This window comes from Patella vulgata, chromosome 6 (genome assembly GCF_932274485.2).
Source record: "Patella vulgata chromosome 6, xgPatVulg1.2, whole genome shotgun sequence".
Taxonomy (NCBI): Eukaryota; Metazoa; Mollusca; class Gastropoda; family Patellidae; genus Patella; species Patella vulgata.
In genome coordinates, this window is record NC_065884.2 from 49,161,542 (window position 1) to 49,174,335 (window position 12,794).

The following is a 12,794-nucleotide window of genomic DNA, read 5'->3' on the forward strand; positions in this document are numbered from 1 at the left end:
ATTAAGCTATTTACAACCCATCCAGCGTTTTCATATTTTAAAATATTACTTCGTAACTTTCATAAACTCGTAGCAATAATCTATACGGAGAGAATGTATGTGAAAATTAATTTGTAATATGCGCAGTTGCCGAGAAATGGGCAATTTTGCATGAGTCACTTTTTACGCTAGTTTGCCTGTAAAAGAGTCAATTATTATTCGATTTTCATAAAAGTGACACCATTTGATGTGTAATGTCAATTTTAACTAGGTCAAACCAATTTAACATTTTCAATATCACCGGAAATGACGTAATTTGGGCAAAAATTGTATTTATAGCCTTCGAAACCAGTAATTTATTCAAATGAGTCATATTTGTTATTTGTTTAAAATTGTGATATTTGATTCAAATCAACTAATACAATGAACCCTTACGATCATATAGATATCACAAAATGGTTTCTAACTTGTTCAGTTGCGGAGAAATAGGCAATTTTCAACAGGTCACTTTTTAAGGTTTTTTGTCAATAAAAGTGTCAATTATTATTCGATTTTCATGAAATTTTCACTGTGTGATACATAATGCCATTTACGATTTCATACAAGTAATTTAAGATTTTCATTATCACCTGAAGTAACGTCATTTTGGCAAAAACTGTATTTTTAGCCTTCAAAACAGATATTTTATTCAAATGAATCAGATTTGTAATGTTTTTAAAATTATGATATTTGATTCCAATCAACAAATAGAATGAACTCATTCGATCATACAGATACCTCAAAATGGTTTCTAACTTGTACGGTTGCAGAGAAATAGGCGATTTTCTACAAGTCATTTTTCAAGGTTTTTGGTCTATAAAGGTGGCAATTATTATAGGATTTACATAAAATTTTCACCATGTGATGATGCTATTTCTTATTTCATAAACCAATTTAACATTTTCATTATCACCGGAAGTAATGTAATTTTGACAGGATCACTGACATGTAGCAAATGAATTGATTGCTGGATTTGGTTGTTTCTGCGTCCATTTTATTTCATGTGTGCAATGCTTATGTGGAAACCTGTTTAACGGTTTCATTGGTACCGGAAGTGACATAAGTTCAAGGGTAACGTGGCACCAGTGAAACCCGTCATTACTGCTTCGCAGTTCTAGTTCTTATTATTATTATTCTTCTTTTGTTTTGAGTAGATCTCAGCAACTGATTGTCGGATCGTTACGATTTCTTCGGTTTTATCGGAAAAGTGGGTGTGACTTAGAGGATAAAGCTATTTTGAACGTTCTGCGACAATGCGAAATGTCCGAAATCACCGAAGCTATCGTTTTTAGAAATATTGCAGTAATTTTAACAATAATCATTGGATTTTAACTTTCGATGCATTTTGGCATAGCCGGAGACGGGGCACATAGCTACGCTACTTTTGATTTTTGATTTTCGGCAAATCTTCGCAGATATTAGGCGCTAAATTTAGAAAATTTAAATTTTTACAAAAAACTTTTTTATTTATGAATATTTTTTAATCGTGTTTTACACAAATATAACGAGTCCTCTGACTTGGGCAAAAATGTGAAAATTTTTTGTCTCGGTAATTTTCCTTGGCCCCCATTGGCTAATTCAGTTTTTCAGTCCTAGATTAATTATTTATTGTTCGATTTGTATAAAACAAAGTTCATATGCCCCGTTGTCTCAATTGTCATTTTTTTTGTTACCAATAGTGTTATCTGTCGGCACCGGAAGTGGCGTAAATTGACAAAAAACTACAATTTTGACAGTTAGGTACCATTTTTCGAAAGCAAATATTATTTTGTTCAAATCTGGTATAACTGAAATTGTGCGCCCTTTAAAGGCGCACAAAATGTTGGGACCATTTTTTTTAATTTCGATTCCGTTTTCGGGCTATTTCGATTAAAAGGTGAAAAAAGGTGTAAAATTAAGCTATTTACAACCCATTCAGCGTTTTCATATTTTAAAATATTACTTCGTAACTTTCATAAACTCGTAGCAATAATCTATACGGAGAGAATGTATGTGAAAATTAATTTGTAATATGCGCAGTTGCCGAGAAATGGGCAATTTTGCATGAGTCACTTTTTACGCTAGTTTGCCTGTAAAAGAGTCAATTATTATTCGATTTTCATAAAAGTGACACCATTTGATGTGTAATGTCAATTTTAACTAGGTCAAACCAATTTAACATTTTCAATATCACCGGAAATGACGTAATTTGGGCAAAAATTGTATTTATAGCCTTCGAAACCAGTAATTTATTCAAATGAGTCATATTTGTTATTTGTTTAAAATTTTGATATTTGATTCAAATCAACTAATACAATGAACCCTTACGATCATATAGATATCACAAAATGGTTTCTAACTTGTTCAGTTGCGGAGAAATAGGCAATTTTCAACAGGTCACTTTTTAAGGTTTTTTTGTCAAAAAAAGTGTCAATTATTATTCGATTTTCATGAAATTTTCACTGTGTGATACATAATGCCATTTACGATATCATACAAGTAATTTAAGATTTTCATTATCACCGGAAGTAACGTCATTTTGGCAAAAACTGTATTTTTAGCCTTCAAAACAGATATTTTATTCAAATGAATCAGATTTGTAATGTTTTTAAAATTATGATATTTGATTCCAATCAACAAATAGAATGAACTCATTCGATCATACAGATACCTCAAAATGGTTTCTAACTTGTACGGTTGCAGAGAAATAGGCGATTTTCTACAAGTCATTTTTCAAGGTTTTTGGTCTATAAAGGTGGCAATTATTATAGGATTTACATAAAATTTTCAACATGTGATGATGCTATTTCTGATTTCATAAACCAATTTAACATTTTCATTATCACCGGAAGTAATGTAATTTTGACAGGATCACTGACATGTAGCAAATGAATTGATTGCTGGATTTGGTTGTTTCTGCGTCCATTTTATTTCATGTGTGCAATGCTTATGTGGAAACCTGTTTAACGGTTTCATTGGTACCGGAAGTGACATAAGTTCAAGGGTAACGTGGCACCGGTGAAACCCGTCATTACTGCTTCGCAGTTCTAGTTTGTTATAATTATTGTTTTTTGGGGTATGAATTATATCTTCTAGCAATAATGCGCTCTTTATATGGGTTTAAATAACGACGGTGTTGCCATTCAGATTTTGAGATTAAAGTGACATTTCATTTACTGATGGTTTTGTTTCTTCTCCCGCATTTTGATCCAGGCCAAAACATTAGATTATAAACACTGAAAAATTGTAGATTGCCCAGTTTTGTGAGATGTGCTTAGTAATTAATACAGTAAAGTGTCAATCCTTGCCAGAATATTATATTTTTTAATGATTACTAGACCAGCTTACCCAATACTACCCAATACCACCCAATACTAATTAAATACTACCAAATGTCACCACATACTACCACATAATTTTACAATAATGAGGTAGTAATGTGGTGGTGTTTGGTAGTATTGGGTAAATCGTCCCGCCCCATTGCTAAGATTATTGTAATTTTAATGCAAAGCATATGTTTGGCAAATTATTGTGTGAACAATGTAAAAATAAAAACAGGGCGTTATACCCCTTTCATTGAAAGACAACGTAAGTACAGATACGGGTCCATCTGGCGTTCAGTTTATTGCAGATCAAAAAATGATTTTTATTTTTTATCAAAAGAATTATGTGTTGATATGGTTTTTACGATGTACAATACAAGCAATTCACACTTACATATATTGATACTTCTTTATTTTCACAATGTAGGAACACACATTAAAAGTTATTACATCTATAATTCTAACAACCAATACATCCCACAGGAACATAAAATATCATAACAGATTGTAGATACGGCCATCGTCCTAATTCACGTGGTTTCGAATCGCCGGTTGTACGTGACAAGGAGTAGGGTCGCCTGTCCAACCTCGTGGGTTTTCTCCGGGTCCTCCGGTTTCCTCCCACTGCTAAAGACCCCTACGCGCAAGCGAATTATTGAAATAAAATTAAACCATATGTTAGTCCCGAAATGACCTAGTTTGTGTCGAGTGGACGTTAAACCCCATCTCACTCTCTCTCTCTCTCTGTCTCTCTCTCACAATTTTATTTCAATAATTCGCTTGCGCGTAAGGGCCTTTAGCAGTTGGCGGAAGCCAGGGGACCCGGAGAAAACCCGTGATATTAGACAGGCAGCCCTACTCTTTCTTTGTCAAGTACACGCGGGGAATCGAAACCACACCACTTGACTCAATGACTGACCTTATGATACAACGAGCACGCGCTGAACATTCGCCCCCCCCCCCCAACCTCAAAACCTCCACACCATTTGAGACAGCGTGGGGTTTTATAGTTCTTTTTAGCTCGTAAAGTTTCATATTATTTTGTTCTTGTAATTTCGTTTTGAGTTGGAAAAGCGAGTTCTCAAGGGTGAATGAACCCTCCCCCACCCCACCCCAAACACACCTTATAGAAAAAAGGACCCAAAATGTTTTTAATATACTTGCTGCCAATTTTCAGCTGATTTATTATGAATAGATTGAGTTTAGATTAGAACGTGCGATAAACGTTGGTGAAATAAAATCTAGCATGAGATCAATGTTGATGGTGTCTTATAGTTGTTGATAACCCAGATTTCAAACAAGGAAGTAATGTTCTCATTATTATATATAATAGTGATTCCATAGGTTAAATATGGCAGCAATCATCGTCATATTTCAAACTAGACCTATCCCACCAACCACACCACATCATGTCATTTTTTTTATATACGAAACGATATTATCCAGCCTCCGGCTCATAGAGCAATATAATAGGTTTTAATGGAGGCTAATTTTTTAGTGGATGGTCTGTTGGAGAGATAGAAAAAAGAGAGAGAGATAGCAGGGGAGTACATTATAGATGGGCAGTCGATGCTGCTCCCCGTCAAGTGCAAGCGTGGAATCGAATTCAAAACGATCCTGCCCTTAGTCACGTACCGGTGTTGTTCCCACGCGCAGTAGGATCGGGTTAATGACGTCTGTATTGACATTGGGAATACGATTTGCAGTAGATAAATGTCCAGTAAATGGGACAAATGTTAAATTCAGAATCGATCATATGATTCGACGAAGCAGCAGGAGAAGTGTCTAGTTTATCGAATAGTCATCCCAGAGTACTTACGTAAAAAGACTTAATGCACCAGAAGGCTAGAGCAGTCAGAAATAATGACTGAAAAGCGCTCTTGAGATATCAATATAGTCACAAGAAGATGCCTTGTGTATTGTAAGAGCTAAATCTGCCTATTGTAGCAATGAGAGGAAGCCGGGGGTCCAGAGACATGCGATCTCACTCCCACGTACAACCGCGCCACGTGACTCAATTGCTGACCTATAATATAAAGGGGCATTAGCGGTTTAAAATAAGTGGTTGATTTGTCGTGATTTGACTACCAGTTTACATTGTTAATGAATGCTCATATTAGATTAAGTGTGTAATATTTAGACCACATTGTCACTACATTACTGAGTTATACATGTTTTAACTTTTAATACTCAAAGAACAATACCGTTTACAGGGGCGGATCTAGGAATTTTGAAAAAGGGGGGCGCCGCAAAATGAGGGCACTGACCGCGGAGACGGGGCACGCCGCTGAGAGGGGATATTTTTTTTAGGAGGGGTCCCCCCAAGGAAATTATCCGTCATTTCCTTGCATCTGTAGCCATTCCAAGACCTATTTCGCAGATATTTTCGTCTAAGTAAACGTTCGGAAATCGTTGAAAAAGAGTCTTAAAATCGAGCAAAAAAGCCAGTTGAACATGCGACTCGAAAATTGTCAAGGCGAGCGAGGCATTATGATGGGAAAAAAGACGAATCTATTCCCTAGCCACCTCACTATTTAAGCCTTGTAACTTGTATTTTGTACTGTCCACACATGAAACAATGCTACATCAAGTTGCACTCATGCGCGTCGGTGATGGGCATGAGTGTATACGCCGCCGATTCCACAAGATGTCTGTCTATAGTCACTCTATAGGATTAGGGCACCGTCAGCGAAACAACAAGAATTCGTTTGCAAGTGGAAGCATTAATTAGACCAGACTGGTGTGTTTGAATCGATGGTTTGAGTCATTTGGGATCCCTGCAACGGGTTGGGAACGGACATATTTGGGTCTGAGAAGGGCACTTTCAGCAATAAAAAAGGGCACTGTCGAAAATTAGGGGGGAGGGCGCGCCCCTCCTTAAATCCGCCTCTGGTTTAGGTTTTCGACAACTAGATAAGCCATAGGTTATTTGTAAATGGTATTATACAAAATTAATTATTTATTTTCGGGGCCCCTAGCTGTGACTCAGTGGGTTTTCCCCTGTCAGTGTTGTAAGATAGGGGACCTGGCGAATAAAAACCACTAGTTCGGATGGTACGAAAATCAGAACAAAACACCGCTGGCCGGTGACAAAATGTCCTTCTTAACATACTGCATGGCCTATTTTCTTGGTGAGATTGGCACTGTGCCTTCGGCTAATTGAAGCCTTCTAAATGCCTCAGAGACCCAGTCGAGTTGTGCCTTCGAATTATTACAAAAAAAATCATATCAAATACTTGTTTGCAACCTAAAAAGGCCCTACGAGACACGCGCTCAAGCAACTGACGAGTCAAGACGATTATATCGATTTTAAATTCTGTTTATAGCGAAGGTGTTGAGGGTTATGTAACAAGGGACGCAACCCATCTATAACTAAGGATAGCAAAAATATCTGTTAAAAAAATATGGTAAACTTACCATGTAGCATTTAATCAGAGGACACCAATAATATTGTGATTTTATTGTGAAATAACAATGATGGTAGACCCAAAACAATAGACTGTATTTCTCACGGTTAGGATATTTTCAAGAAATGTTGTAATATATACCATAATATTCTAAATATATACACCATAGTATACTGGTTTATTGTGTTTAAAAGGGCTGGCGTCGATTCAAGTTACCGTACGTGGTTTCGATCCAGAGCTTGCACCGGGCCCGTATCTAGACACCATTAAGCGGGGGGGGGGGGGGCATTACCTTTCGGTAGGGGGGCGAACATTTTGAGGAAATTTTCGGAAAGGTCATTCTAACAGACTGTTGTAATCATCATGTTATGTAGTTACCTAGGCGTCTAATAAGCATTTTAAAATAAGTATTCAAACAAAAAAAAATCGTGATTTTTTAAATTTATTTAAAACTATTTTAGATTAGTACAAAAAAATGGTTTATAAAGTAATGAGATACCGTGGGATTAATATGCGCATAGTCGCCTGAATTATACCTCCTCCTGCTTAGGGAAGCGTAGTTTTTTTAGGTTAATATAAGGAACTGTGTATACTTTAATGATTGTTAGCAATTTCTGAGCGGGGGGGGGGGGGGCGAGCATTTCACGCGGGGGGGCATGCCCCCCCGCGCCCCCTGTAGATACGGGCCCGGCTTGCACGTGCCCACCCACCCCTCCCGCAATGCGAATACTTGAAATAGAGCTATACCATATTTTAGTCCGGAAATGACTTAATTTGTTTTGAGTGTCTGATCAATTATTATTCAACTCTTTAGCACATTTCAAATTGTTGTCATGTCAAGCAATGTCAGTTTACGCGTAAATGTTTTAACACTTACTTGGAGTTATATCCCTTGGGTTTTATTACGAGCTTCTTAAAATCATTGATGTACAATGTTTATGGGGTTAAACGAACTATTTTAGCTGTAATCTTTAGTGATTAATGTAACTGACGCAATATATGACATTTACTGTAAACGTAGTTGGCCAATCAGTTTTATTTTCCTCGATTTAACGTTTGCTGCCTATTTTTAAGAGCTTTCGTTCATTTTATATACTATTCAAAAAAAGTAGGGGATATTTGATTTTTAAGTGTTATTAAAGTCACCTAATGAAACTGACGAAGAAACAAATGACAAAATGAAATGAAGTTCACATTCATCGATTTATTCCAAATGATCGTTAGACTAAGTAAGGCACAGACTGACCATTATAAGGGTAAAATGATACCCGGGGTCAAACAGCAAAGTTACCACAGCATCACAACCAAGTCAGTAACGGGTAAATCCTCCTCTGTTTGCCAAACAAGCATTGATCCGACGTGGTATACTCCTAATGAGACGTCTAAGGTCATTTTGGTTCAGATTGTCCCATTCCTGTTGCAACGCAGCAGCAAGTTCTTGGACATTGGCAGGACGTTGTTGACGTTGACGTAACCTCTGTCCAAGCATGTCCCAGACATGCTCGATGGGGGAGAGATCGGGACTCAGTGCTGGCCAAGGTAATGTGGTGATGTTCTGTTGTTGGAGGTAACCTGTAACGATCCTGGCCCTGTGACATCTTGCGTTGTCATCCTGGAAGATGAAACGGCGGCCATGACGTCGTGCGAACGGCACAACATGGACTGCCAAGATGTTGTCCCGGTAGTACTGGCCTGTAACACGCCCTGCAACAACATGTAAAGCCGTTCTTCCAGCAACAGTGATGCCTCCCCACACCATAACAGAACCACCCCCAAATCGATCATGTCTGATGACGTTAACGTCTTGGAAGCGCTCGTTTCGACGACGCCACACCCACCTACGTCTGTCCGAAAAATCAACAGTGAACCTTGACTCATCTGAAAACATCACATTGCTCCAGCGTCGATTATCCCAGTGTTGACGATCCCTACACCAACGACGTCTTGCCTGAATGTGATGATCTCTCAAACAAGGGATCACGCGAGGACGTCGGACGCGAAGGTGACCCCTATGCAGTCGATTCCGAATCGTCTGGCCACTCACTCTCACACCAGTGTCTGTTTGAAGACGAGCGCTGATCTGATTTGCTGTGATGACTCGATTTCTCAAGGCCAAGGTACGGATAAATCGATCCTGGGCTTGAGTTGTCGCCCTTGGTCGACCTGAGCGTGGTCTGTCCTGTACAGATTGTGTATCACGGTATCTGGACCATAGCTTGCTTATGACAGACTGAGAAACATTCATCGTCCGCGCCACAACCGCCTGTGTTGTGCCGATCTGTAGCATGCCAAGGGCACGTAACCTTTCATTTTGGGTAAGCCGACGCATATCAAAATTTGTTTTCTGGTCACTAAAACAATTAAACTGATGTTTCCACCCTGGAATTCAATGCCACAATGACTGTAACATTCAAAGTCAGAGTCGTGCAAATCTTGGGTTGGACCCCCATGATGATCCCAAGCATCACCTGCATTCCATGCGGTAGCTATTGGTGCGTTTGGGCGTCACATGTAACTGGAAATGTTTCTTCTGTTAGGTTCTATAGTGACTTTTTTCGTAGTCATTTGCATATTTTAGTATTATGCCCCCAAAATCAAATATCCCCTACTTTTTTTGAATAGTATAATACATGTATACAACTGGAAAAACCCGAGGAACTTCCACCCTGGATCTCCTTTTTAGCGAGCCAGCGACTTACTCATTGAACTACTGTGCGAGCACCCCAGAGAATTTTGCATATTTTTGAGCGCATTTTTTGGCTCTAAAAAGTGCTCAAATTCTATTTCCCATTGCCGAATTAAATTTTGCGTCTTCGACTATCCTGTGGTGGAAAGCTTCCTAATGAAACAAATATTTATCATTCTATATCTTTTAAAATCATTCTAATTATTTGAGATTTTAAGCCCCATTTTCTGTTAAAATTGTTTATAAGTATATTGTAAATAGAAGCACCCTTTCGAAGTTAAGAGTGAAGCACCTGAGGAAATTCTGCTGTTTTGAACTCGGTTTGCTCTAAAAATTGCTCAAATTCTATTCCCCATTGATAACTCATATTTCGTACCTTCCTCGCCTCATGGAAGGCTTCCGAAGGAACCATAAATTTATCATTCTGTGGTCAATATTATTTTGGCCCCTGGTGAAATATAAACCCCCAGGTCACATCGCCAATGCTAAGCATGTCTCATAAAAGTGTGTCTTGGGTCGTTGCCTAAATCCACCAAGCGTTAAAAAGGCCGACGAATTCAAACTCAGTGTCACTGACTTTTGACAATCTTTCTACTCATTGGCTGGATTCTTATCTTTTTAAAGTACATACCATAATGATGACGCGAGTGTTTATTCGATCATTGGCTATAGCTTACAATACAGATACAAAAATATATATGCAGATCCGTTTGTATTGTAGTGTACAACAAAACCTTTCTCAAATGTTTAGATATACAAAACACAAAATCGATTCCGGAACCATTACAATACAAAATCAAAGTATAAGGCCGTATATAAAAAAATCACCCCCTAATGAATTGAAACGTGATGTAAGTTCAATAGCATGGGAACGGTGCTTTAGGTCTGAAATGATTGGTCAAAGTTACGTCCTGTTAACGACTTTTGTAGTCGATATACATATATATATGATATATCGATTATATATTGGTGGTGTTCGTGTATACTATACACGAAACTATCGAATTTACGTGACAGCGCGATCTTATATTAAATGTTTTATAATGCAAATATTTCACTCCGAAATAATAATAAAACAAGAGTTTTAAGAACCGTGTAATCCAGTGGATGTGATACATGCAGTGAATTATTTATGTTAAAAAAGGTCAGTTATATTATTAGTTCTAACTTATTTATTTAATATATAGGATGTATTATTTAAGTATTATTTTACCCGTGGATGTTTGACAGAACTATTATTTTCTCGAAATTTTGTATTTTCTAACTTTCTTTTGCCCATTTTCTTTAAATGAAGATACCGTATATCTGTCCTTCCCAATAATAATGGACTCTTTCATTCGCTAGTTCCATCCACGTGCACTTATATATCTGTCCGTCCCAATAATAATGGACTGTTTTACTCGCTAGTTCCATCCACGTGCTTTAAAAAATCAGTAAGTGCTAAGAACATTGTTAACTAGACAAGTTAAGGGGCTTGACACTTAGTTATTTGTCCAACCTCGTGGAGTTTCTCCGGGTACTCCGGTTTCCTCCCACTGCTTAAGACCCTACGCGCAAGTGAATTTTTGAAATAAAATTGAACCATATGTTAGTCCCGAAATGACCTAGTTAGATGTTAAATCCCATTTCTCTCTGTCTCTGTACCTAGTTATTTGGATAGTACAAAAACGAGGCCCACTAGTGTAGAACCCTTGATAGTTGGAATTGGGGTAGACAGTCTACTCCACCCCCCAATAACATACACATCGTCATACAAATGCGTCGTAAATTGTGCTGACTAGACGTTAAACTATGTTCCATTCAGAAGTGGTAAACAGCTGACAAAAGATGGCTAGAAGAATGTAAGTAGAAGATTAAGCCTAGCTTTACCATGACAACTACTTTTGATATCAACAGCCAATATGTTTGAACACTCGTCAAGTCAATGCTCGTATAGGTTTATTTAAATCCAGTGTAAAAAAGGTCACTTATTTAAAAACTCATTTGGAATATTGGAAGCAATTGCAATCGAATGGTTTTATGGAATCAAAGCCTCTGATACAAAATGACACCTTTGCCATTGTCGTAAGAATTGAGTGGTGTCTCATAACAATTTTTCGAACGTGTGCCACTGTAATAGTAATATCAGTTTAGTCAGAATCTCTCTATAACAAAGACATCTTAAAATTTAAAATAGGTCCCCAGTTTAATGGGTACGGGTTATGTACTATAAAAACTCTTTAAGAAAATTAATCTGACTATAAGGCGATAGTAGATGTAACTCGTTTACTCTGTCTTTCTTCTAAATAACAAGAAGATTTGTTTTGACCAAATTCCGTGCTTTATTCGCCATTAGGAAAACTATCTAAAATAGCAAATAAATAACTTCCGGGTTGCCCGTGAGTTTCCTCTTTGACACTTGAGTTTATAATTATATAGTACTAGAAACTCTTATATTGTGACGAATCCTACGTGGTCTCTCAAATAAGATAAAGAGCATTAACCTTAATAAATTTTCCAATGGAATCGTGGCGTTAGGAATCGAGTTTATTTCTTTCTCATTGCTTCCTCTTGTCAAAGCGTTGTAAAACTATAACCCCATTGGTTAGATAAAGAAGGTGTAATCACAGCATGAAATGTAATAGCACGACACAAAACAAATGAATCAATGAATGGAATAGGGTTTAACGTCCTACTGTGCTATGAGCGAAATTTTGTCCGTACAGCAATTGGATTCCAACTGTCAAGGGTTCTTTTACGTGCACACCGACGTGTACACGGGACCTCGATTTTTCACCCCACCGAACGACAAATCACTACTTGTATGTGATATTAATGTTATTGGAATCCATTTATGCCATACCTGATAGAAAAATAATTTAGAACGATATTGATATCCTAAGATATGTTCGCTAGTTTGGGAGTCATCTGAATACCCATCGGTGTTACCATCAGGGCCCGTGGGGGGGGGGGGCTGGGACACATGTCCAGGGGTCCAGAGCCTGGCTGAGTTGCTTGTCCCGGGACCCACAGTGCCCTGTCGCGGGCCCCGGTACCCACAGAACACAAAATAAGTCATTTCGAGACTGGTTATGGAGAACGAGAAGCCGGAGAAAACACAGTAGGTTGGAAATAAACTGAAATATACGGGTCAACGTCCTACTTTTATGCTCCACAAAAACAAACACAGGGTTAGGCCGGTGACCCTACAAGTATAGGATAGAAACCACTCATTGGTAGACTTTAAGATCAAAGGCGCAAGTCATAATATATCAACCCCACCTCTCAGTTTTAGATATTAGTTATGATGCGTGGGACATATTATTGAGTAAAATCACAGTATAGACTAATATAGGATATAGATTATATTACTTTCTTAGTTCATTTTTACCTAAATATTCA

The 12,794-nt window shown here is 37.8% G+C and overlaps 1 protein-coding gene across 2 annotated transcripts in view; it reads left to right on the top strand.

Moving 5' to 3' along the window:
- The window catches only part of LOC126824802 (ETS-related transcription factor Elf-3), a 49,358-nt gene that overhangs the window by 8,376 nt on the left and 28,188 nt on the right, over nt 1–12,794 (top strand). Inside the window, exon 1 of one of the 2 annotated variants that reach the window (XM_056101879.1) lies at nt 10,539–10,557. The exons of the other annotated variant lie outside the window; for it this stretch is intronic. The gene's annotated coding sequence lies outside the window, so the exon portion shown is untranslated. Of the gene's footprint in view, nt 1–10,538; nt 10,558–12,794 lie in introns of those variants that run through there. 2 annotated transcript variants of the gene reach the window in all.